This window comes from Fistularia commersonii, chromosome 5 (genome assembly GCF_037954325.1).
Source record: "Fistularia commersonii isolate RoL2024-O1a breed Wild chromosome 5, RoL_Fcom_v1.0, whole genome shotgun sequence".
Taxonomy (NCBI): Eukaryota; Metazoa; Chordata; class Actinopteri; order Syngnathiformes; family Fistulariidae; genus Fistularia; species Fistularia commersonii.
In genome coordinates, this window is record NC_141288.1 from 3,915,001 (window position 1) to 3,941,500 (window position 26,500).

Consider the following 26,500-nt stretch of genomic DNA (forward strand, 5'->3'; position numbering starts at 1 on the left):
TGTGTGTGTTGACTGACAGTGAAGGGTGTGTTGGGTGTTGTATTTCCAATCAGGGAATTGAATTATAAGGCCACTCTTTGTATATGTGTGTGTGTGTGTGTGTGTGTGTGTGTGTGTGTGTGTGTGTGTGTTAACACCCTAAACCCACAGATTAGTGAGTACAAAGGGAGTGAAAGAATTAGTGAAGAAGGGAAAAAGTAGGAAAAAGTTGACGCTGTAAAGAAAACAAGACTCTCTTCTCCTCCTCTTCCTCTTCTTCGTCACCAAACCTTCCCTCTTTTCAACTGCACTCTTTATCTCCACTCGTCCTCCTCATCTTTCCTCCCACCGAAACACAAAACCCTTGTAATCCTCCTGATACAGAAGGAGGGATGGAAGAAAGATGGAGGGATGGAGGACAGAAGGATGGAGGACAGAAGGAGGAAAAAGAAACATAACGACCCGAAGTAAAAAGTTTAGATATTCTAAGAAGACGAAACACACACACACATATACACACACACACCAAATGTCTTTGAGTGCTTCTGAACTTCCCATCAGATGGGAGTGACAGTTTCCTCCTCCTCCCCCTCCCAGCCAATCACAGCTGTCGTTGGGACGAGGGGGCGGAGCAGGTCAGCTGTCAATCACAGGGCCGCATCCACTTCCTAATTCACACCTACGGACAATTTTAAGCCTTCGATGCTGACCTCCTTCACCTAGCGGACTGAAGAACACTAAAAAATGAGTTTAAATGAGGCTGGAGAAAAAAAAAGCGGAGAGAAAAGACAAGAGGAGTCACGGCAGAGGGAGGAGAAGAAGAAGAGGAAGAGTTTATTCAACATGGTGACAGCGAAAATGATCCCGGGATTAAGAATCCCGCCTGAAGCGACGTTTTCTTACTGGATCCTCCGGCTTGTGTTTGAATGGATGAATAGAGGAGGACAAGCGCGTGCACGCGCGCACACACACACACAAACACACACACATACACATGGCTCGGAGGGACGATCATCTTAAAGAGAAGTATTTTATTCCCCTTTTAAATCCGTCCTTATGCTTCTAAAGCTGAATGAAGTGAAAACACACACACACACACACACACACACACACACGCGCAGATTAATTAAGACTGAAGATAAGTGCGTGTGATGTGAGTGACTTCAGACCCATCCGTCGTCGCACAGAGCTCGGATCGGAGAGGATCCGCGGGGATGCAGGAAGTGAAAAGGAAAGAGAAAGACAAAAAAAAAAGAAAAGAAAGAGGAATTCTGTGGGAAAGATATTTTAGAAACAATGTGATTTACAGCTGGAATGAGAAGGTGAATGTTAATACGTCGATATAAGGGTTTAAATGAGAGGGTGAATGGATGTCACTATGACAAGTGAATGAGAGGGTGAACTTACGTTACATTACATTACATTACGTTACATTACATTACATTACATTACATTACATTATGTTACATTACAGGTATTTGGAAGATGCTTTTATCCAAAAAAACTTACAAAAGTGCAATTCAGTCATTGAAGATCTGGATTACTAGTAGTCAGAAGTCAGAAGTGACCACTCCAGCAAATAGCCATCTCAAAACCACAACATTCATTTCTCTGTTTTTTTTGTTGTTGTTTTTGTTTTGTTTTTTAAAGCGCGATAAGTAGGGTAGTGTTTGGTGAAGACGTATGTTTGCAGCTCACGGCGATGGAAAGATGGGCAGCGACCTCGCTGTTCTGACCTTTTTCGGGACTTGTGAATGGTTGTTTCTATAAGATGAGCAGGATCATTTGTAAAGATGAATGAATGAATAGAATTACATTGAAAGACAAAAGTATGAACTTAGATCCTGAGGAATATCAACTGGGAATAAAGTCAGGACTAGAAACAGAATACATCACACACACGCACACACACACACACACACACACACACACACACACACACACACATACGTTAATTCACACACAGACACTGAAGTGTGTGTCTTGTGGAAAATCGTCTTGAGAGAATCGTTTTAAATCTGTCTTTATGCTTCAGAACAATCTCTGAAGGAGATGAAAACACACACTCTCACAGACACACACACACATGCACACACACACACACACACACACACAAGCACACAAATGGGAGGCATTGATGAAAAGTGAAGCAGTCATTTGTCACGGTCTCCTGCCTTGTATCACACACACACACACACACACACACACACACACACACACACACACACACACACACACACACTGTCAGACAGATGTATGCGTTTGTAATTACCCTGCTGCTTTTCATGTCATTTCACTTTCACTGGTGAGTGTCTGTGTCTGCGTTCCTGTGTGTGTGTGTGTGTGTGTGTGTGTGTGTGTGTGTGTGTGTGTCATCGTACCATCACATTCATTTTGGCACTACTTAATCTTTAAACTCTTCACGGCTCCCATTAGATTCAACTCACAGCCATCTGGATCAAACTGAGCATGTGTGTGTGTGTGTGTGTGTGTGTGTGTGTGTGTGTGTGTGTGTGTTTGTGTGTGTGTATGCGTGTGTGTGTACGTGCGAGACCGCCACCCACTTCTGCAAGAACAAACAGCTATTTTCATTTTCAATTAGTCTCTTTTTGATTTTCCGATCTGTCATTTAATCCAGAAAAAAAGGCAGAAAATGAACGAATGAAATTAATTTAACGGCTTTTCCTTTTAATCCCGTGACTGAATTAATCTCCTTCTTCTGGATTAATCTCTTCCTGCTCCGGAATCTTCCATCGACCCCGAGGCGATGAGTCCCCCCCCCCCCCCCCCCCATCTTCCTCATCCTCCCCTTTGCAGCGCGACACTCCTTTTCTTTCATTTCAAACAGACGGCGTAAAAATAAGTCTGAAACCGACGAGACGCAAACAAAGGAGCGGAGAAAAGATGAATACATCTAAAAATACGGAGGGAAAAAGAACCCTGGTTTCAACTTGAAATATTCAAATGATGGTTTAAAATTAAAAAAAAAAAAAAAAAAAAAGGGAAAATATAATTAGCGGGAAAATTACAGAAAATATCTGGCGACGAAGAAAAATGTGGAAAAAATATACAAATAAAAATGTTTTTAGATAAGATTATATTTTATAGGGGAAATTTGTTTGTCACAGCAACGCAACAATCACAATAAATATGAATATAGATATAACTAGAAATAGGAGAGACAGTTAAAAGGACAAAGTCAACACGCACAAAAATAGAACAAGAAAAAAAAATAAATAAAGTAAAATAAAATAAAAAAGAGAAAATGAACTATAAATCAGTTTAAAAATGATATTGTTGCTAAAATATTTTTATTTAGATATTGTAAATATCTGTTCATCTATGTAGATGAATGTATAAATATGTATATGTATATATAAATAAGTACATATTTGAATGGAAAGACAGATGGAGCCTCATCTTACACACACACACACACACACACACATACACACACACACACACAGGTCATTCTCAGTGATTAGTCTAATGGGTTCATTATAGAATATTATATGGAAAGAAATATATAAAATAAATAAGAATAAAAATAAATAAATAAATTGAAATTATAATAAATGTAAATATAGAGTTAAATATAAGTATTTATATGGATAAATACATTTATCTTATTTATCTATTTAATAATAAATAAATAATATAGATAAATATATAAACATATATATATTTGAATAGAGACAGATTGTGTTATCGTGATTGTGACAGACACACACACACACACACACACAAACACACACACACACACATGCACATAAAGGTCATTCATTCTTGGTGATTAGTCTAACGAGCTCTATAACCAGCTGTCAATCAAACATGGTCGCTGATTTAAACAAGTCATTAACAGGAAGGGACAAAGACGATTCCATTCATCTATTTATTGATTACCAATTTCCCGGCTCTATCGCCGACACGCAGGAATTCATGTCGCTGGCACAGGGGCGGGCAAACTGTGGTCCGCGGGCCACATCCGGCCCGCTGGGCTTTTTAATCCGGCCCGCCAAAGATGGGTGCAGAATTCATACTCAATGAATGTGGGAGATAAAACAGGAGATTATTCTATTTTTGGAGCTACTTGAGAATTTTCCTGAGCGCCAAGCCAGCTCAAACGCCATCTCAGAATGAAACACCCTTGCGCTCAAAACAAACAGTTTGACTTTTTTGTACGCTTACGTACAAACAATGAGAAACAGGCTTTTTTTTTTTTTTTTTGGGAGAAAAACCAAAGGTAAACAAGAGAGCCCTCAAAGCTAGCTACCTTGTGTCTGAACTCGTAGCTAAATCGAAAAAGTCCCGCACTTTGGCAGAAACATTAATACTGCCAGCTTGTAAAGCTTGAGCAAGAGCTTCTGGTGTGTCTTTCTAAAATTACTGCTAGGATATGCATTGTGTTTTCATGAAAACAGCCCCAGGTTTCTCACTTAGTGAGTATAAATGCATTAAAAACTATATCATAACTATATGTATTATATGTACAGTGTTAGAGTTCCATTTGTGTCATTTTGGCTGGTGGTGTGCCCCAGGATTTTGTAAATTTAAAAAATGTTCAAACTCAAAAAAGGTTGAAAATAGCCTTTACAGTGAACATACTGACACACATGAATGAGCTGGACGTGAATCTACAGGGAAAAACTGGTTTGTGAATGAAATGCAAGCAAACGCCAGAGCCTTCAAAACCATGCTGTTTTTATTTTCAAAGCAAATATCAGATGAGTCTGATATGCCCCGTTTACAAAAGTGTTTTTTTTTTTTTTATATGTATCATATCCTGCGGTGACCCGGCCCGTCTGTCAAATTAAAAAAAAAAAAAGGCGAAAAGTTGGTGGAGGTGTGTCGCCACGGTAACAGCGGCCAGACCCCCCCCGCCCCCAGACGTCCTCCAGTGCAGATAAAGACCAAAGATCAACCGCGTGTTAAAAAAAATCCTGAAAAGGTATATTCTTTAAGGAAATGACCTTGCAAAAAACGCATCAAACGACACTGCAGGACTTCAGCGAAAACATCTGCAGGCCCGAAAGGAGAAAAAAAAACAAGTGGCAGGACGGCAGACGCCCGGGGTGTTTATCCAAATCCCTCAAATCTGTGAAATCCATCAACATCTCCGGCACAAGTGAAAGACATTACCCACCCCAACCCCTAACCCTGAAACCTGTTGCTGACACGTGCACGCGCACAGCGCCGCTGCAACGGCTGCCGAAATCATCGGATGGCGTTTTTTTTTTTTCCTCGCAGCCGTCCCGGCTTCAGACCGGCCTATTAATAGAAAAGAGCTGCAGGATTTTCCCCCTGATTCAGCTCTACTTCTCAGCGCGGGAGAAGAAGAAGAGCGTGCACGTTTCTTCTGGTCGCACCGGTAAATAAAGGGAAGCGTTGTTTGGTTTGTTCACCGGACAACGTCTGATGCATCACGTTCTGGTTGCTGATCCCCACCTTCAGCCAATCAGGGCACGGGAACGGGCGATGGAACGGCCAATCGGAGCGGGAGGAATTGGCCATGAAACCGCTGGTGGGGACGGAGGAACTGGTGACGAAGGGGGCCGATCGAAGCGAAGGAATGGGTGCTGGATCGGCCAATGAGGGCAAAAGAACAGGCGATGAAGGAGCCAATCAGAGAGAAGGAATGTGTGATGGAGCAGCCAATCAGGGCAAGAGGAGCCGATGCTGAAACAGCTGATCGAGGCAAAAGGAACTGGTGATGAAGGAGCCAATCAGGGCAAAGGAACAATCGCTGGATCAGCTAATCAGGGCAAAGGAACAGGTGGTGAAAGAGCCAATCAGAGCAAGGGAAAGCGTTATGGAACAACCAATCAGATCAAGAACAGGAGCTGAACCAACCTCGTCCGGGCAAAGGAGCCGGGGATGAAGGAGCCAATAAGAGTGATGGAATGTGAGATGAAAACGCCAATCAGGGCAAAGGAACAGCTGACGAAAGAGCCAATCAGAGTGATGGAATGTTTGATGAATCAGCCAATCGGGGCACAGGGACAGACAACAAAAATAACCGAATCAGTGTGAACAAAGTGATGATGAACAACCAATCACGGAGAAGCGACATGTGATGAAAAAGCCAATGATAGTCAAGCAACAGGCAACAGAAACAACCAATCAGAGTGAAGGGAACATGTGGTGACTAAGCCAATCGGAGTCAAGGAACAGGTAATGAAGGAGCCAATCAGTGTTCAGGACCTTCTGACAAAACAGCCAATCAGAGACATGGAACACCAGGCTCTCAAAAAGGTAAACAGATGACATGCTGGTGTTGTGTTCAAGTACCGTCGGAAATTCCATCATTAACGTTTCATCACTCTGAACCAGGTCCTCCAATGCACCGCCGTCTTGTGGTTTAAAAAAAAACAAAAACGCTTTTGATCCTAAGCGGCCATTGGCCAGTCCTAGTATTATCTCCACCTCTTAGCAGACGACTGGTGACTCTGAATCGCAGTCATTTCAGTGGATGGATGGGAAAACGTAGGGCAACATCTGCTTTGCCGGATTATACTTGAACGCACCACAATGCAAGTTGATTGACACAGAGCAATATGAGAATAATAACAGTTTACACTGGATAAATACTTCACATATTCACAAGAATCTTTAAGTCATGTAAAAATCTTACGGCAGGGATTTAGTTTCCAGAGAAAAGCAGTTTTTCACGTCGTAGCGACAGCAGCCGGCGGCGGCTCGGCGCATAAGACTCAAGGTTCTGCTGCCATTTAAGGCAAAACTTAAGGGAAAGCAGTCGGGGAGGGAAAGAGAAAAACTTCCCGCAGCAACAAAGCTGCGGGTGAAACCCTCCTCCCCATCCTCCCACGCCTATGCACACACACACACACACACACACACACACACACACACACACACACTTCACTGTTTTTTTTCTCCCAGCGAAGCTAAACTGCTGTTTCACACCGAGCAGAAAATACTCTGAAGCGACCGCACAGGAAGAGCATCCATCCATCCATCTGTCAGCATAACACACACACACACACACACACACACACACACACACACACACACACAGACCAACTGCTGTATTGATTCTCACACTATTCCATCACACATACACACACAAATACACATTCAATGATTCACACACACACACAAACACACTTAAACACCACTCACACACGCAAAAGAACACACACACACACACACACACACGCACTGAACTACTGGTCACAGTATTCCATCACACACACACAAACACACGTAGACAAAGACGCAGGACAGATTCACACAAAAAACATAAAAACAGCACTCACACACACACACACACACACACACACACACTCCTGCTGGCAGTGGTTGAAAGTTACCTTCAACACTTAAGGTCCGTGTCTCATGTTAGTCAGCTGAGTCTTTCATTGTTTGTGCACGAACCAATATGTGTGTGTGTGTGTGTGTGTGCTTTGCAACCCCTCCTCAGAATGATAATCCAGTCCAGTCAAAGTGTCACTCTTTATCGAAGTGTGTGTGTGTGTGTGTGTGTGTGTGTGTGTGTGTGAGAGCACCTGTGTTTTTGTATGCCTGAGTGTGTGTGTGTGCGTGTGTTTGTTCCCAGCCATGACGGTTTGACTGATGGAGCCGCAAAAGGTCGGTATTGACGTTCCCGGTACCATAACGTTCCCCAGCTCCCAGGTTCCTCCGACGCTCGCCGTCCGTCTCCACGGTAACGGCGCCGCCCCGACTTCAGCTTCCAATTACCGCACATGGAACAGAAGAGTCCAGCGACCCGCCAGGCGGACGTGAGGGAGGTGGCAAGTGAATTTGTTTTGGTACAAATGAAACAGGAAGTCCGAGATTAACGGATCGGAGGTCTCTTCCTGTTGATCGGCATCAATAAGCATCTGATCAATAATTGCCTGAATTAAATGCAAATGTGATAAAACAAGAAAAAAGTTGGCGCTTTTTTATGAAAAGCATTTTGCTATAAAATGTCACGGTCAGAACAAAAATATCGCCCAAAAAGGCAAAAGTTTTGCGTTGTTCACCAGGAGTAATGTTAGTAGGCAGGCTAACTCACTAGCAGTGTCATCTACATCCTGATTGGTTCATAAACTGATTCAACATCAACAGGCTACTAGCCTTAGCGCGAGTATGGACTGGGGTCACGAGGTAAGCTAACGCCATTAGCCATGCTGTTGTATGCTGAGAGGAAATGCTAGAAGCTAAAAGCTCAAAACCCTAGTCATCCAAATAATTTACATTTTTACTTTTATTTATTTTTTTATATTGCTTAACTACCATAATGGCTCCCTGCCGTAAAGCTAATGCTACTAGCCTAGCAGAGGCTACATCTTGTGGCTACCAGAACTTTGGACTGAGATTCTGCGTCCGTCTGAGCAAACGGCAACATCTTTATGTTTCTGTTTGTGCTGACACACACACACACATACACACACACACACACACACACACACACACACACACACACACACGCACACACACACACACACGCACACACACACACATATAAACACAGGTATTTGGAAAGAAGGAGTCTGGTTTCCTAAGAAAAAACGTAAACAAAGACCTTCCATGAAGAAGCACATTATTTCCGCTTCTAGCTGTGTGTGTCTGTGTGCGTGAATTTGTGTGTGTGTGTGTGTGTGTGTGTGTACGTGTATGTGTGTGTGGGTGCAGGCGTAGGTGTGTGTGTGCGGGGGCTGGGGGTTGAAATTCCCAAACAACAATAATCAAAAATAACTATGTGTGTAATTTAAGAGTGGAAGAAACCGTTGTCCAGAGACACAATCCTGTGTGTGTGTGTGTGCGTGTGTGTGTGTGTGTGTGTGTGTGTGTGTGTGTGTGTGTGTGTGTGTGTGTGTGTGTGTGTGTGTGTGCGTGTGTGTGTGTGAGAGCGCACTCTCGGAGACTGACAGGCCACAAGCTGGGAACATAAAGCCGAACATGAAGCGTTTCAATCATGGACTGAAGGAAAGAAGGATTGAAGCAAAGCATGACGAATGGAGGACAGAAAGCGCACACACACACACACACAGACACACACACACACACACACACACACAGGATTGTGTGTTCCACTCTTAAATTACACAGTTAGTTATTTTTTGATTGTTGTTTCACAACACTTGGAGTGGATGAAGGCAGATCTGAGACATATGCATGGTTGTATGTGTGTGTGTGTGTGTGTGTGTGTGTGTGTGTGTGTGTGTGTGTGTGTGTGTGTGTGTGTGTGTGACTGCCACCCGCCTGAGGTCGACCTATGAGATTAACTTTTGACAGCCTGGATTTGATCAACTTAACTCATTTCTGTGTTTATTCCTTCCAACGTGGGAAAGCGAAGTCAAGACTGCGGATTCTACCAATGTTTACGTTTTGAACACACACACACACACACACACACACACACACACACACACACGCACACACGCACACTTTTGTGCGATCTGCAGAATAAATATTTGAAAATCTTGCATGCTTTTCTATCATGGACTCAACGGCGTCGTCTTTGAAGGAACTACCACTTGTCTCACCAGCCTCCTGATTCCTCTATGTTAAAAAAATAAATAAAAATAAAAACAAATAAATGAAATAAAATAAAAAGCGACATGTTTTCATTCCGGTAACGAGGAACTAGAACACGTCAGCTCCTGCTGGTGAATTCAGTTCCAGCGGGAGAAAAAGCAACGCATCAGGTTTCCGTCACGTGACCACGAGCGCAGATTTCATTTCCTTGAAAATGGCCCAAAGCCTCTAATTAACCCCTGAACCACACACACACACACACACACACACACACACACACTGCTAAAACCAACAACCAATGACGTCCATGGGAACCAGCGAAGCCGCTTAAAGACAGGAAATGCTTTGAAAAGGAGAGGAGGAGTAAAAAAAGGAGGGACTTGTTCATGTCCTACCTGCTCGGCTCTCAGGGGCGTCGGACGCTCGGCGACGTCATGAACGTCCTCCTGACGGGACACACAAACACACACCGGTCACGTGATGGGAACACGTGACCATCCCCCCCCCCCCGGGGGGGGGGGATTGATCAATACGTTTAGCGATTTTTCGCCGGGTCATTTTACACGTCTTCTTGATAAATAACAAAATCAATCATCCCCAGGCGATCTGCTGTTATAGACTTTTTGCTGAAGCCTTCAGGCCATCGTGGATAAATTTTATTAGCGGCGAACATTAATTACGGATTAATTTTCAAACGTTTTTTTTTTTTTTTACCTTCTATCCGGGGTCATTTAATAAAACTTCCTTCTGTAAATTTGTTATCTATTTTCTTTAATTTACAATTTTTTTCTGCATTTATTTATCACTTATTCTTATTTCACATATTCATTTTTCATTTATTTTTTAAAATTAATCCCTGGTGATTTCCAGGTCGCTTTCCAACTAGCTTCAGGAGATTTTTTATTCTTTTTTTAAAAAGGAGGAGGGGGGGATCATTTTTGTACTGGTTTCATCTTCATTGCCGTGTGTGTTCTTATCTGTGCGTGTGTGTGTGTGTGTGTGTGTGTGTGTTAAATCCATCCCGGACCCTCCTTATCACCGCCTCGCTAAAAACTCCAGCTCGAATGAAAGAGAATAAAACAGTGAGATCATTTCCAAATCCCGGAGAAAAAAAAAAAAAAAACACAAAATGTTAATTAAAGTAAATTAATGAGCGTTGGCTGCTTGAAAACGTTGAGACGGCGTCTGGAATAACAAACGGCGGCGGCCGAGGTTTGAGCAGAACCCTTCGTCACGCAAGCACTCAGACAGAGGGCTTTTTTAAATTTGTGATAATGAGAGAAGAGAGAAGCCGCAGGGGTTTGAAATTGTTTTTTTTTTTTTTCTTTCTAAAACCGCAGTAAAGATCAGTCTGGCAACCAGAGTGCTGAGAAAAGAGACTTTCTGAGCGGCGTAGGAGTAATAATGGAGTCATAAAATTGTAATAACAGCCCTAATGAGACGGAGAAGAGACGGGTTAAACACTCAACAGTTGTTTACTTTTTCAATTTCGCCCATGCTAAATGACGACAACTCAACAAGGAAGTAGCGGTAAACCCAAACCCTAACTGCTCCCCCGCCGACGGCGGACGGCAGCTAACTGCTAATGTTTCATCCATGATGGATTAAATGCAGAGAACGAATTTCCCCACGAGGGATTAAAAAAGGATAAATTATTATTATTATTAACTGCGAGGGACTCGGCTGAAATTAGCTGGAAATCCGCGTTGCGATCCGCGGGAGATGAGCGTCGAACGATCCAGAAAAATACCCCCAAAATTTGCGAGGAATTAATCGAAGCGATGAATTAATCACCCAAAAAGTCAGACAGAAATGATCAATTTTAAGGGAGAAAAAAAAATAATAAAGAGAAATAACACAAAACTCTGCGGGTAATTAATTGAAGACATTTAGTGAATGATGAATAAATTAGCCAGTAATCTGCAGGAAATGTTCCTATATTTTAGAGAAATCAAAAATTAAAAAAAAAAAATCAATACAATTACCAACTTAAGCAAAGAAAAATTAGCGTGAAGTGATAGTTGGAGCTGCAGTAACGCCTTATTGGTGAGGAGGCGCTGTTGCACCGCTGCGTATTTGAACACACACGGATATTTTGTACTTGTAATATATTTAGCCATACAGTGAACAGCACACACACACACACACACACACACACTAATAGCTGCAGCAACTTTTCCAGGTCACTCAGTTTTCCCTGATTTTTTTCGAGTGAGATCAACTTGAAAGATTTTACAGTGTTAAGTGAAGCAAGCAGCCTGTGAAGCACTTGTGTGTGTGTGTGTGTTTGTGTGAGTGTCTGTGTGTGTTTGTGCGCACGAGTGTACTTGTGTGTGAAGAAGTTTACTTGGCAGCACTTCTGAGGGTGCCGAGGCCCTCGAGTTTCTCCAGCAGAATGGCCGAGTGTGTCCCCACTCTATCTCAAAGAACCATATGCCTCTGGATCGCACTGCGCTATTGTATGTGTGTGTATGTGTGTGTATGTGTGTGTGTGTGTGAGAGTAATTTTTTTTTTTTGACTGCGTGCCCATATGTTATTGCATCTAACATCCAACATCTAAACATCCAGATGGCGGAGCATCAGTCGAGAGATTGTTTCCTTCCATCGCCAGGAAGGAAGTGGGGTTGAAAAGTAGAAATACAATAAATATTCATCATCTGGGCTTTCGAGGGTGAGATCCTCCCCCCCCTCCCCCCCAAAACCCCCATTCCTCCCATCCAGAAAAAGTTTATTTAGCATTTTATGTGCACGAGGAGTCAAAATGAATATGGGAGAAAACATAATATTTCCAGAAAAACGATTAATGAAGAATCCCCGCGATATTAGAATGAAAGAATGGTTCTTGCAAACAAATACCGTATATGGACGGGAAAAAAAAGAGCAGGAAAGCTCCAGAAATGGCTGAGATTGATAAATAAATGAAGTGTCAATCAACCAAATTGGAAACTGCAAGAATTTACAGAGAATAAAGAGCATGGATGGGGGAAAATGTGACATTTTTTTGAGAAGTATTCCAAAAAATGTAGATATGAAAACAGGGAGGAAAAGATTTGGACCAACCGGTTCGGAGCAGTGCTGGGATTGGTCTTGATATGTATCAATAATTTAAAAATGTTTGATTATTGATTGTTAGCTGATGTCTTCAGCACATTATTCATAATTATTTCATTAATTCACTGTTTACCTTCCGTTTTTGGGGGTGATTTATAATTTATTTTCTTTATTTTGTTAGTCATTCTTTGCTCATTTTTTTTACTTTTCTTTTCATGAATTTATTATTCACTTGCTTTGTTTATTTTTTTTTTTATTTCAATTCATGTCAGATTCATTTTCTTTGGTATTTTTTTTTTAATTTAATTCATTTCTTATCTATTTTCTGTGTTCATTTCTGACTAATATTTCTTTTATTGATATGTTTTTCCCATGTCTGTAGCTGATTTTATAAAAAGGCGGGAAGTCATTATCCCAATGCAATCTTTATTAGCATGTGTGTGTGTGTGAGTGTGTGTGTGTGTGTGTATATGTGGGCTCGTAAACCTCTCTGGTCTCTTCCTCTGAAGGTATGAGATAAGGCTACAAGTCACAATTGTAACTTTTTAACAAATTGCACACACACACACACACAAACGCACGCACACACACTGTAACTTAAAGAAAAATAATAAAAAAAAATATCTCCCTGACGTTTCACAGCGTTTATTAAAATTCCCGGGGGCTCATTGTGGATTCGGGAGCGGCGCTCGCCTGGCGCTGACCTCCTCTCAGCCTCCCTCCTTTTCAATTTCCATGTCTTTAATAAGATTCAACAACTGGAGGAAAAGAGCGACAGCAGGACGAAGAAGAAGAAGAAGAAGAAGAGGAGGAGGAGGTGGAGGAGGAGGAGGAGGCCGGGGCTTAATGCTGTTTTGATTTAAAGAAACTTGAGGATTTTTTTTGTCTGACGCTGATTTTTCCCAATTTTTTAAAAGGAAAAAAAAAATCCGAATAAATGGGATTTCCATTCGGGCAGGTTTTGTCTGCGCGAGTTGACGTGATCGGAGGACAGACGGCGGGCAGATCCACGCAGCGGGTCCAGATTGCACGCCGTCCCGACCTCCACGCAGGCGAAAAGCAGACAAAATACAGGAGCAGTGCCAAGGAACAATGGCTGCCAGCACTCTCTCTCCATCGGCGGAGGAGGAAACACCAGTGTTACGCCGCGATTAAAAGGACCTGGAACCGGGATCGGAAGATAAAGTCGCAAGCAGATCGACCGCAGGCGTTGAGCGAGGCTCGCCGACGAGGTCGAAGCTCAACTTCCACATCCCGTCGACGGTTAAAGGCACGGCAAAGTCATTGAACGCCGGTGCTAAAAACTAGCATAAAGGGCGCCGCCTTGTGGACGACGCTCGATTCCTCCCAATGATACATTACTTGAGGACGACGACCGTTAGCCGTTAGCATCGACCGTTCCCCCTACCGTCCAATCAGACGACACCCAGTCGGCTGATCAACCCCACAAAGCTAACGGAGCCGGTGGCCCGATGACGTCGTGTGACGTAACCGTCTGAATTATTTGGATAATTCAGCGATGACATAAACGGAACGATATCGTCAAACGTTAGGGAAGGATGCGACACAATTATCGCGTGCATCTCCATGGCAACGGCAAAGATCACCGCCTAGAAAGTGAGGCGGGTCGACGACATTCCTTCGAATGGCGGGGAATGGGCGATTTTGAGGTGGGGCTTGGGGTAACCATGGCAACTGTGGACATAAGACGACGCCCAGAATTCCAGAGTTTTGACAGTATTTTATTTCCATGTCACGATGGACACCAAGGAAAGACAACATAATATATATAAAAAAAAAAAAAAAAGTGAGGTCACTTCCTGTTTGAATCAGGGAGCCAGAGAGTAGATTTTAAAGACTAAAAAGTTTTAGAAAACAATGATGGTGGGGTGAATAAAAAAAGATAAGGCGGGAAATAAAAAGGAGCCGAAGTCAGGATCGAGAAAAAAGGCGAGACGAAACCTGAGTAGAAAAAAAACTGAGATAAAACTCCGACAAGTCCTTTTTTAAACAGAGGATTTTCGGCAGCTTGATTGTGTGTGTGTGTGTGTGTGTGTGTGTGTGTGTGTGTGTGTGTGTGTGTTTTACTTTTGGATTTTTTAAGCAATTAGGACAGCAAACACAGGCCGTGTTACTCTGGCTTCCCCGTGGAATTAAGTTATGCGCTATCAACTCACTCCCTCCTCCTCTCTCTCTCACTCTCTCTCACACACACACACACACACACACACACGCCGCCTGGGAATGTGTCCTCAGCTGAGAAACATCCAATAGACACACACACACATATACACACACCCAGAAAACACACACCCTCCACTTCCTTTGACCCATTTGCCAAACACAACAGAGTAACTCTTTTTTTCATTCATCCCTCCATCGTCTTGACTCGACTGCACACACACACACACACACACACACACACACACACACACACACGGGTTGGCTTGTGAGGCCCCTTTGACTGCACTGCTTTCATGTAAGTGCTGCTTCACATTCGCACCATCGCTTATTTGTAAGCGTTTCATCGTTTGTAAGCGATCAATAAGATGGATTGACTGATCGCTTGATAGCTGGAACAACACATCAGTGAACACGCTTGTATCCATGTCAGGCAACACGCCTGTAACCGTATCAATCACCAAATGGGTAACAATGTCTATCGACACACCCGTAACAATGTCTATCAAAATGATTGTAACGATGTCGATCAACACGCCTGTCTCCATGTCAGTCACCGTGTCGATCAATAATCTGTAACAATTTCAATCGACATGCCTACATTCGTGTCAGTCAACATACCCGTGACCAAGTCAGTCACTGTGTCAATCAACATGCCTGTAAGTATGTTGATCAAAACAATTGTGACCACGTCAAACAAAACGATTGCAACCATGTCGATCGACACGCATGTAACCATGTCAACCAAAACGATTGCAACCGTGTCAATCGACACGTCTGTAACCATGACATTCACCATGTCAATCGACACGCCTGTAATCATGTCAACCAAAACGATTGCAACCATGTTGATCGACACGCATGTTACCATTTCAACCAAAACGATTGCAACCGTATCGATCGACACGCATGTAACCATGTCAACCAAAACGATTGTAACCACGACGATAGACACGCATGTGACCATGTCGACCAAAACGACTGCAACCATGTCGATCAATACACATGTAACCGTGTCAATCAAAACGATTGCAACCATGTCGATCAACACGCCTGTAACCATGTCATCAGCATGCCTGTAGCTGAAATGCTCCTGTAAGCCCTTCCTCATCCCTGAGTGACAGACCAACCGGCCAATGGGAAGTGGCGGTTCGGGCTAGTTTGAAACAGGGGCGGGAGTCACATGACCTCCTGGAGCAGAGCCCTTGTCCTCTTTATGAGTTTAAAATAGGTCACTTTTTGACTGAAGAAAAGAGACGAAGAGACACAGATCCTGTCATTTTTTTTTTCCTGAATTTTCTAAATTAATGTTCCAATTAATTTTCATTTATTTTATTTCTTTCCAATGTAAAAGTAACGATGGAGGCTGCAGGGAAAATTGGTTTTCTAGCATCCTGTCACTTGAATGGGAAACATTCATTTTCCCTTTTTTTTTTTTTTTTTACAAAAAATATATAATAATAATTATTATTATTAATTAATTTATAATTTTTTATATATTTTTTATTAAAAATATAGATATTTTATATATATATCTATATTCCATGGAAATGTCGGAGGAACTCACATTTTTGCTGATGCTCCTCCAGCATCCACTTTTAAACTAATTTACCGCTTTTTCATTTTCAGGCATAATCCATGGAATTATGATGTTCACCCATCGAGCGTCCTGGCCTGCAGGGCCCTCGGCCAGCGGGGCCCCAGTCGCTCCCCAGGGCCAAGTGTTACGCTGCTGGATTACATCAACGTACGCACTCGGGGGAAGCCCTCCGCCTTCGTAGAAAAACCCGAAAAACCGCCTTCCGATTTTTCGCCGTTGAATGGAACGAAGGGTGGTGGAGGAGAGAGTCGGCGCCCAGATAAGAGGCGAGGAGTTCAACGCAGACGTGGCGGTTTGTCCGACCGCCAGACAGGAAACGTGGAAGGGGCGTCTATCAGCCGCCGTCGACGGGGGGAAAAAAAAACGGGGAAAAAAAAGCGGCCGCGTGCCGGCGGAGAGATCTCTTTGTTTACAGAGATACGTCGGGGAAAGCAAAGAGAGCAGGAAATGATAAAGGAATTGAAGATACGACGAGGAGGATGCGCCGTCATGCCGGGAGAATTAAGGCTTCTCTCTGCTTTCCGGTCTCTGGAGTGTCACGTCCCCAATAAAAACTCTTTTTCTCCAGATTTGAAGGCAACACCCTGGGGCAGGGAAGGAGGTAACGTTTAATCCTTTTGCGGGTCGGGATATTCAGGTGGAAAATGGGTTGCGAGAAACACACACACACACGCACCTTCAGTGAGTTGACGAAGGATGACGAACAAAAAATGAGCCCGTTATAGCCAAAGTTAGATAAAATATTTATTCATTCATTCGTTATTATTCGTTATCCTGCACTTAGGATCATGCGGAGCGCACGTAATTCCGAACTTGTAAATCACAGGGCTACATAGAGACATGCAAACATTCACCCTCTCATTTAAATATCATGGTAAGAAATGCAAACATTCACCCTTTTATTTAATGCCAATAGACATCCAACATTCACTTGCCATATAGAGCCATGCAAACATTCACCCTTTCATTAAAAAAACAATATATTTCCACATCAAACCATTCACTGGCATTCATTCGTCATTGTTATTATTCGTTATCCTGCACTTAGGATCATGAGGAGCGCACGTAATTCCGAACCTGTAAATCACAGGACTACACAGAGACATGCAAACATTCACCCTCTCATTTAAATATCACGGTAAGAAATGCAAACATTCACCCTTTCATTTAAATATCACGGTGAGAAATGCAAACATTCACCCTTTTATTTAATGCCATTAGATGTCCAACATTCACTTGCCATATAGAGCCAAGCAAACATTCACCCTCTCATTCAGATATTATGTTGACATGCAAACATTCACCCTCTCATTTGAACATCATGGTGAGAAATGTAAACAGTCACCCTTTTATTTAATGCCAATAGACGTCCAACATTCACTTGCCATATAGAGCCATGCAAACATTCACCCTTTCATTAAAAAAACAATATATTTCGACATCCAACCATTCACTGGCATTCATACGTCATCTGGAAAAATGCAATCATTCACCCTCTCATTCAAATGTCATGAAGGGACGTGCAAACATTCAAGAGATGTGCAAACCTAGCGAACCCCGCTCAGGAAATGTCAAAAAGAGCGTCTGTTTACTTTTCTGTAAATTAAAACTCCACGCGCTGCCCCCGACCGGATGAACTCATTTCACCGCGGTCTTATTTTTCCACGCCGTGCCGGGGCCGAGGGGCGGGCTGGCGGCGGCGGCGGCGGCGGCGGCGGCGGCGGCCCCGGGACATCTGCTTCTGCTCAACCTTCCTCGCATTCCTCCGGGGGAGGTGAGCTGAGCGACGTCAGCCTCCTCACCAGTCCTTTCCCGGCTCGGACGGGGTCAATGGGAAACTCGCGTTTTCCAACAGACTCAGGAAGAGGCAGCAGAAACGCTTTTTTCTAGAGGGTTCCAGGAACTTTGTTAACCACGTTTCGGCTCTTTCTTTTTGGGGAAGTTGAAGGATTTAAAGCAATTGGTTTGTGGAAGGGATAAATTGGTCATTTTAACATATCGGTCTGTCAAATCTGTCAATCATCTCAATGAACAGTCAGTGGACATTTGATTTCTGGTTCATGCTTTCAAGGACGCTCCGCATAATCTGACTCCGAAGCCAGACGACCAGGGAGGGAAGTGGCGGGGCGGCGCCGTTATCTGACGAGGCCGAAATCTTTCTCCGCGCTAAAAGGGTCGTCGCAGGCGTTGCATAATTGTAGGAGTCATTAGCGGCGAGGACGCCCGCCTGCTCGCCGCGCTCCTTTTCACATTTCCTGCTTTATTGTGAGCGAGTCTTGATGTTCCCCCCCCCCCACTCCGTCCATCCGCCACCTCGGGCAAGGACGGTCTCTGAATTCTGATGTATTCTCATACAATATTCAAGGAAACGGTGAATATTACAGTCGCGGCGATACAATATTCAGAGTGTATCCTGGCGGCGAGTGGGAGGAAGACGGCGCCGCCAGGAGCCATGTGGTGATTCGCCGCTGCCCTCGAGGGTCCGGTAGCAAAGTGCACCGTCAACCAAGAAGCAAGAGGAACCCTTCAAGAGGAAGCTTCTTCTGCTTCTTCCTCTGCTGCTGCCAGCCAGGAAGTCTCTGCGGGCACAACAGTATCAGGACCTCCTGCTGGAGCTTCGGTGCCAAACAGACGATACAAGGACCCAAAACAGCAGTTTTGGGTCTTCCTGCTGAAGGTCCAGGAACAAGCACCTACTTTCAGGGCCAAAGAGATTATACTGTGACCGGATACAGTAGTTACAGGACCTCCTGCTGCACTACAAGGACCCACAGCAAGAGGATCAAGACCATACCCTGCAGTATGAGGACCAAGCACTAACTTGGTAACAAATAGATAACCCAACAGTAGTTTTAGGACTTCTTGCTGCACTATAGGACCCCCAGCTACAGTATCAAGACCTCCTGTTGCACTCTCAGGACCTCCAGCTGCTGTATGAGGACCAAGCTCTTACTTTCATGGCCATACTGCGACCCAAAACCGTTGTTTCAGGACCTCCTGCTGCACTTTTAGGACCTCCTGCTGCACTTTTAGGACCTCCTGCTGCAGTATGAGGCCAGAGCACTTATTTTCAGGGCCAAGCAGATAATACAAGGACCCCAAAACAGTAGTTTCGGGACCTCTTGATGTAGAATGAGGACTTCATGCTGCACTATAGGACCACCAGCTGCAGATTTAGGACCTCCAGCTGTGGTATGAGGCCAGAGCACTTACTTTCAGGGCCAAGCAGATAATACAAGGACCCAAAACAGTAGTTTCAGGACCTCTTGATGTAGAATGAGGACTTCCTGCTGCACTATAGGACCACCAGCTACAGTATCCAGACCTCCTGTTGCACTCCCAGGACCTCCAGCTGCAGTATGAGGCCCAAGCACTTACTTTCAGGGCGAAAGAGACAATATGGGGACCCAAAACCGTTGTTTCAGGACCTCTTGATGCAATATGAGGACCATCTGATGCACTATCAGGACCTCCTGCTGCAGTATGAGGTCCAAGCACTTACTTTTAGGGCCATAAAAAGCAGTTTCAGGACCTCTTGTTGCAGTAGGAGGACCTGATGCTGCACTATCAGGACCTCCAGCTGCAGTTTCAGGACCAAGCACAAACAGAACAGATAATAAGGGGAACCAAAACAGCCGTTTCAGTACCAAAGACAGCAGTTCCAGTCGTGGAACGACAGTTCGGGGCTAAATGAATCCAGGAAAATTGCCAAGTCCTCCATTGTGTTTTCTTAGTTTCAAATTCCAAGTCAGCAGGTGTGACCTTTGACCCGGATCCCCGGGACCGGGACCGCCGGGGCCCCGGGTCTACAGCGGGGAGTCCCCGAACTCCAGTCAGATCCCCCTCTCTCTTCCGTGACCGGAACCATAAATCCACCCTCGTCGGACCCGGACGGGAACACCTGCTTCGCATTTTGCAACCGATCGGCCTCTCGGCTTCGGATCCACGGAGACGCCAACGCCGGACTCCCCCGTCCCCCCGTCCTCGCAGCTGCAGAACCCCTCGGAGACTCGCTCACAGACGCCCACGCCGAAAAAAATTAAAAATGTAAACAAGTTGGACTTCCTGCCGCAGCAACTTCCCCACAGGAAGTGTGATGTTCTTTTTTTTTTTTTTTTACACCCGTACGAAGTTTAACAGTAAAAGCGAACAGAAGGTTCTGACGCGCAAAGAGGCAACAATCAAATGAAACTCTAATTCTGTTAATTCTGTTCAAATATTTTCCCAACCGACAAACCGCCTGCGCTAATATTTATATTTCTGCTTTTCTTTACGAGAAACAACATTTATTTCCCTCGACCTCGAACTATTTCCGCGCATTACCATTTTTCTCAGACCCAGCGCTCGTATTTGCGCTGTGATATAAAATATGGCATCGCTATGGAAACAGGACAATCGCGGCTGTAAGTACTTGGGGGGAACCAGACGTTTTTGTTCTGTTTGTATGGGAAAAAAAAAAAAAAAAAAAGCAACAATGTGAGAAGTGGCAGTTTGGACGGAGAATGAAGGACGCTTGGAAGTTTGGGACTGAAAGGGCAAGAACGAAAAAGTAAAAATATAAAATGATCGGTGTTAAATAACACGCCTGGGAACCGAACCGTTGAGCGCTGATCGAAGTGATCGGCTTCATTCTGATCACGACCGATCGATTCCCCTGGACCTGGTGCAACTGCACGAGCGAATGAATCTGAAAAAAATTAAAATTAAATGTTTCCGCTGTGGCCAATCACAGCTGTCCCTCAGTGCAGTGGGCGGGGCTTAGCCTAGATGTGTAAGCTGTCAATCAAAGTGCAAAATGGAAAAGTGTGAATTCGATCGGAATCAGAAATCCGAAATTCTTTACTCGCCAATTAGTTTTCACGAACAAAGAATTAGGGAAAATATAATAAAAAAATAAATAAATAAATAAAAAATAAATGAAAGAAAATCATGCAAAGGATCTTCTCATTCAAACCTACAGATTATTTAATTTTCATTGAACCTGGAGACAATCTGGAAAACCCAGTCAGCAACAAGATCAGAACCAGAAACTTTTGACTTTTATTCATTCATTCCCCGTGTTTACGCCCGTCCATTAGCTAAGTGTTAGCGATGTGTCGACGCAGCAGCTCCAGGCCTAATGGGCCAGCTTTATGGAGTCGTTTAACCAAAAAGAGCCCCGGGGAGGGGGGAGAGTTTGTCATTTAAAATTTATCAACACAAATAGAGCGCCCCCGTGAAGCCGGTCGGGTCATTACACCCAGGAGAAGGAAAAAAAAAACGAAAATTAAGGGCATCGGGGTAGCGGTTGGCTAACAACGTTAGCTAACTAGAGCGTAGTATGGTGACTCTGCGAGGCTTGGGGAAAGGAAATATCCTTTACTGACAAGCGTTGTGATGAAATACGATTAAATACAAAGAATAAAAACACATATGAACGAGATGGATGAAAATCCTCACCTTGTCGGCGATGTTGAGGTTCGAGGGAAGTTGGATGACGCGAAGGCTCGTCCTGCACACAAACACAAAACCCCGGTTAGAGACGGCGACCGATTTCATTTTAAATCATTTTATTATCTTTGCCGTAAAAGCGCTGCCATCGGGGTGGATGGTTCAAAACCCACTGGGTAAATATTTCCTCCTGCCACATAACAAACAACGGCGGGACTCCGAAGTCCAGGACAGAGGAGGACACACACACACACACACACATACACAAACACTTCACAATTACATTGGAGGGGTACTTGACACACACACACACACACACCGCAAAGATATTACACCCCTTTGCCTCCGTGCTGTGACTCATTAGACTTCGTCTAGAATGAATTTATCGAACAACATCCATTCTGTCGACCCCCGACACCACCCTGGCTTCCCGGGGGTCAAAGGTCAGCGGGTCAGAGCCGCTCCCACCTACTGGTGGAATGCGGGAAAAAAGGGGGAAAGAAATTAAAAATTTTAAGAAAATAATCGTCCGATCATTCATTTTAAGAAAACAATCGACCAAAACCACCTGGTGTGTGTGTGTGTGTGTGTGTGTGTGTGTGTGTGTGTGTGTGTGTGTCTTCATACACACACACAATTGAAGGGGACCTGAAGAAAGACCTTCAAACGGCTAGGAGGAGACAGATTTATGCCCAGCACAACTGGAGCAGACGTCTTCGGATATGGTGAACACACACACTCACACACACACACACACACACACACACACATACACACACACACATCAGCTGTCACACACCCTGTGATTTGTGGCTGGATTTGGTTTTGGCAGTGGAGTATTTTATTATGCTTTATTAGGGCGGCGGTCTTTGACTCCTCCGCGTACACACACACACACACACACACACACACGCATGCACGCAGCAGGGCGGGTGGGAGGCCAGCTGCCTTGTAAATCACTGTTCCTGGCCGTGTCTTATCTGAGGAACGCCAGCTATGGGAGCGGGCGGAGCGGCGCAGCGGGGCGCGTTGCCAGGTTGAGGTAAGAAATGTGTCACAATGTGCAGCTAATGATGAAACCCGGTGAAAGCGAACAACGTGCCGAGGGTAAGTGTGTGTGTGTGTGTTTGTGTGCGCACGTGTGTGCGTGTGTGTGTGTGTGTGACCTGTCCGTCTGGTCCGACTCCTTATCTGCCCATCAACCCGGTTTTAACCTTTATTTTTTTCCCCCGATTTGAAACGCAAACAAAACTTTGATCAAATTAACCCAAACCGGGCCTTTATTTTAAAATCAATATTCTTGTTTTCTTTTGTCGTTTTAATTCGGCGGCCCTATCCGCCTGATACTTTAATTACACTGTCTGCTGTTTGTTCTACGAGGGTTTTATATTAATTACGCTTTAATTACCATCGGCTCCACGGTCATAAACAGGAAAGTACTGCAGTGGTGTCAGTCTGACTCCCCTATAAGTTAACAGTAGTTAATTATTCATTCATTCATTCATTCATTCATTCATTCATTCATTCATCCATACATCCTGCTCACATGGCGCGCAGTGGGTGTTGACCTGGACGGGTCACCTGTCAATCAAAGGGCCATGTATAGACACAACCACCAGAGTAGAACTGCCAATACATAAACATATATATACATATATATGTATATGTATTGTATATATATGCACATACAAATTTTTTCATAGATTTTTTTTATAAATAAATAAATAATAAAAAAGTGTAAATTATATATATATATATATATGTATATATATATATACACACACACACACTTTCAATAAATAAATAATAAAAAAGTGTATATACATATATATACACATATACAAATATGTGTATATATACAAAAGTGCATAAACATATGTATGTATAAAAAAGTGTACCATAATTTCCGGACGATAAGCCGCGTTTTTTTTTTCACGTAAACAACGATGCGGCTTATATATGGACTTTTTTTTGGGCGGGGGGGGGCTAACGAGCTTCACGCCGCTAAAACATTTATCCTCGTCACATCGGACCGATGAAATGACCGGGAAATTCTGAGTCCGTTCAACCCTTGACACCGAAGAAGACGACTTTGACGGTTTTAATGCGCAGGAGGAAGCCCGAGATAGCGATCGGCTAGCCGGTGCGGCTTATATTGAAGTGCGCTCAATAGACCGGGAAATTACGGTATATGCATATATATGTATATACACTTTTTATTATTTATTTTTTTTACTTATTTTTATTATGTAAACAAGGAATGACGGTACTTTTTTAAAATGATTTAAAAAAAAATAAAATAAAATAAAATAAAATAAATAAATGTTTATATATAAATATATTGATATATATAGAAATAAATATATTGATTTTTTTTTTTTTTTTTTTTTTTCGGCCGCTGGTTTTCTGACCCCTGGCCTACGCCATCGGGCGACAGGTGATGTTCAACCCGGACCGGCTCCGCACAGAGAGGCCCCTCTGTGAGAATCCAACCAATTTTTCTTTATTGTTTTATTCTTTTTCCTTTTAGAAGGAAAGAAAAAAAAAAAAAAAAAAGAACCCCGTGGAGGTCGAGGGATGAAAGCCCCCCCGCCGAGGAGCCGCTCGCTCGGCCGCCTTATCTGAAAGGAAAACGTGGGAAAAAAAGACGACGTCTAAGGGAAGAAACGCGCTACACTTTGAGCGCGTAATCAGTGTGTTCTTAAAATCAGGGATTAATTAACGCCTGCGTTTATTTGATTTCCTATATTTATTTATTTTTTTAAAAAAAAAAGCAATTAAAGTCTCTTCCTCCCATCAATCTTTAAAAGTCTTCCTCACCGTCCTGCATCTACTTCACACTTTTTTTTTTGTTTTTCCCCTTTCTCTCGGAATCTCTTCCTCACAGGCTCGCTGCTACTGTGTGGTTAATCCAGTGTGGCACGGCAGAGGCTTTACGGATGCACGCGCGCACACACACACACACACACACACAAACACACACACACACACACACACAGAGTTCTGTGCCTGTAGTGGAAGCCTTGCAGACATGGGATTTCCTTTCACATCCAATTGAGACCAAAGAAACTTGGTGAGAAGAGCATGGAGGAGATAAGCCGCAAACACACACACACACACACACACACACACACACACACACACACACACACACACTCTGTCGCAGTACTACAGCTGCATCGCACACAAACATCAATAGCCGCTCGCACAATGCTAACGTGATAGAACATGCGGCTTAAAAACCCCCCAAAGAGACGTCAAACGGTGCAGGAACCCGCCACCCACCATCCAGAACACACCGCCGTCACTCACACACACACGTGCGCACACACACGCACGTATATGCGCACACACGCAGAGAAGACATAATTACAGTCTGAACAGCTTCCGATTTACATCCACAGGTTTTTACGGCCGGCATTTGAAGAGATTTGAGTAGCGAGACTCAACCAGAGTTGGAGCACGTGCACGTGCACGCACATACACACACACACACGGACATGCACACACGGGTTGACGGAGCTAGAGCCGATCTTTCGCTGGTTCTCACACCCGACGGGTGCAGGTTCCTTGGTTCCCGTCGGATCGGGGGCGGATTTCAGCGCCGGAGCCGCCACCTGTCAATCACGACGGCGAGAAGGTCACGTGACCGATCCCACCAATGACGGTCCACGGAAGAAGTACAGACAATCAGAGCGACCCGGAGCGTTTCGACGGGCCGCGGCGTCGGGATTACTCGCCTCCGGCACGTAGAAAGTGCCAGGAAAATTTCTCCTGTGACGAGAGAGCGAGGGTTCGGGTTCTCCAGACGCCGGAGACGAGAACGCGGACGGAAGGGGAATGTAATTACAGCGGAGTCGAGAACTTTCCTGCGCATTGGTATTGATTTTCTTTCAAGCGTCCCACCGGTTGGAGCTGATAGGAGCGGCGGCGGCCGACAGCCGATGGATTAGCGGCGAGTCGTCGGGAGATTATCTCCGCCGGCCCGGGGAGACGTTCCGGTCCCGAGTTCAGCGGTATCACGATGCTTCTCGGAGCTTCTCGATCTTCATCGTCCGTTCCCAAATCGTGTCAGGACCCGGTCCGGGTCTTGATCTGGTCTCGACTGGCGGGTGCTCTCCACTGTCCAAGAAGATGGGGAGCGCCATCTTGACCGGTCTGGGACCGGATCCAGACAAGGATCGAAGTCCAAGCTTGGTCTCGGCCCGGACTTGGTCTTATCTCCTCAAAATCTCGGTCGGACATTCTCGGCTCAGGTAGTCCGGTCTCGGTTGCCACTTGGGCTTCCTCAAAGTCTTGGTTCGTCCTTTCCTTGACCCCCCCCGAGACTTTGCTCTTGGTCTTGACCCCCTTCACGGTCTTTGCTCTATCTGGGTCTGGACCTGGTCTTATCTTGTCTAGGTCCTGGTTGGACAGTCTTGGCCCGTAGAGACCGTGTCCTGGTCCTCTCCTGGTTCTTGGTTCTTGGTTTCCTTATTAATTGACTACCCAAGCCAAGACTTTGGTCTTGGTCTTGACCCCCTTCTACACTTTTCCTGGGTCTGGACCTGATCTCAGTTTTATCTGGACATTCTTAGTGATGGACATTCTTGGTATCTTCTGGTTCATCTCGGTTGACACCTCAACTTCCTTAGGGTCTCAGTTCGGTCTTTCCTTGCCCCCCAAAACCAAGACTTTGGTCTTGCTCTTGACCCCCCCTTCTACATCTTGGCCTTTTCTGGGCCTGGATTTTGCTCTTACCCTTCAAAGTCTCA

General features: G+C 44.3%; 1 protein-coding gene across 1 annotated transcript in view; it reads right to left on the bottom strand.

The window, feature by feature from the left end:
- The window catches only part of plxnb2a.1 (plexin b2a, tandem duplicate 1), a 112,164-nt gene that overhangs the window by 56,487 nt on the left and 29,177 nt on the right, over positions 1-26,500 (bottom strand). Inside the window, exons 2-3 of the mRNA XM_086146529.1 lie at positions 21,756-21,807; positions 9,879-9,929 (exon numbers count right to left, since the gene is read on the bottom strand). The gene's annotated coding sequence lies outside the window, so the exon portion shown is untranslated. The remainder of the gene's footprint in view (positions 1-9,878; positions 9,930-21,755; positions 21,808-26,500) is intronic.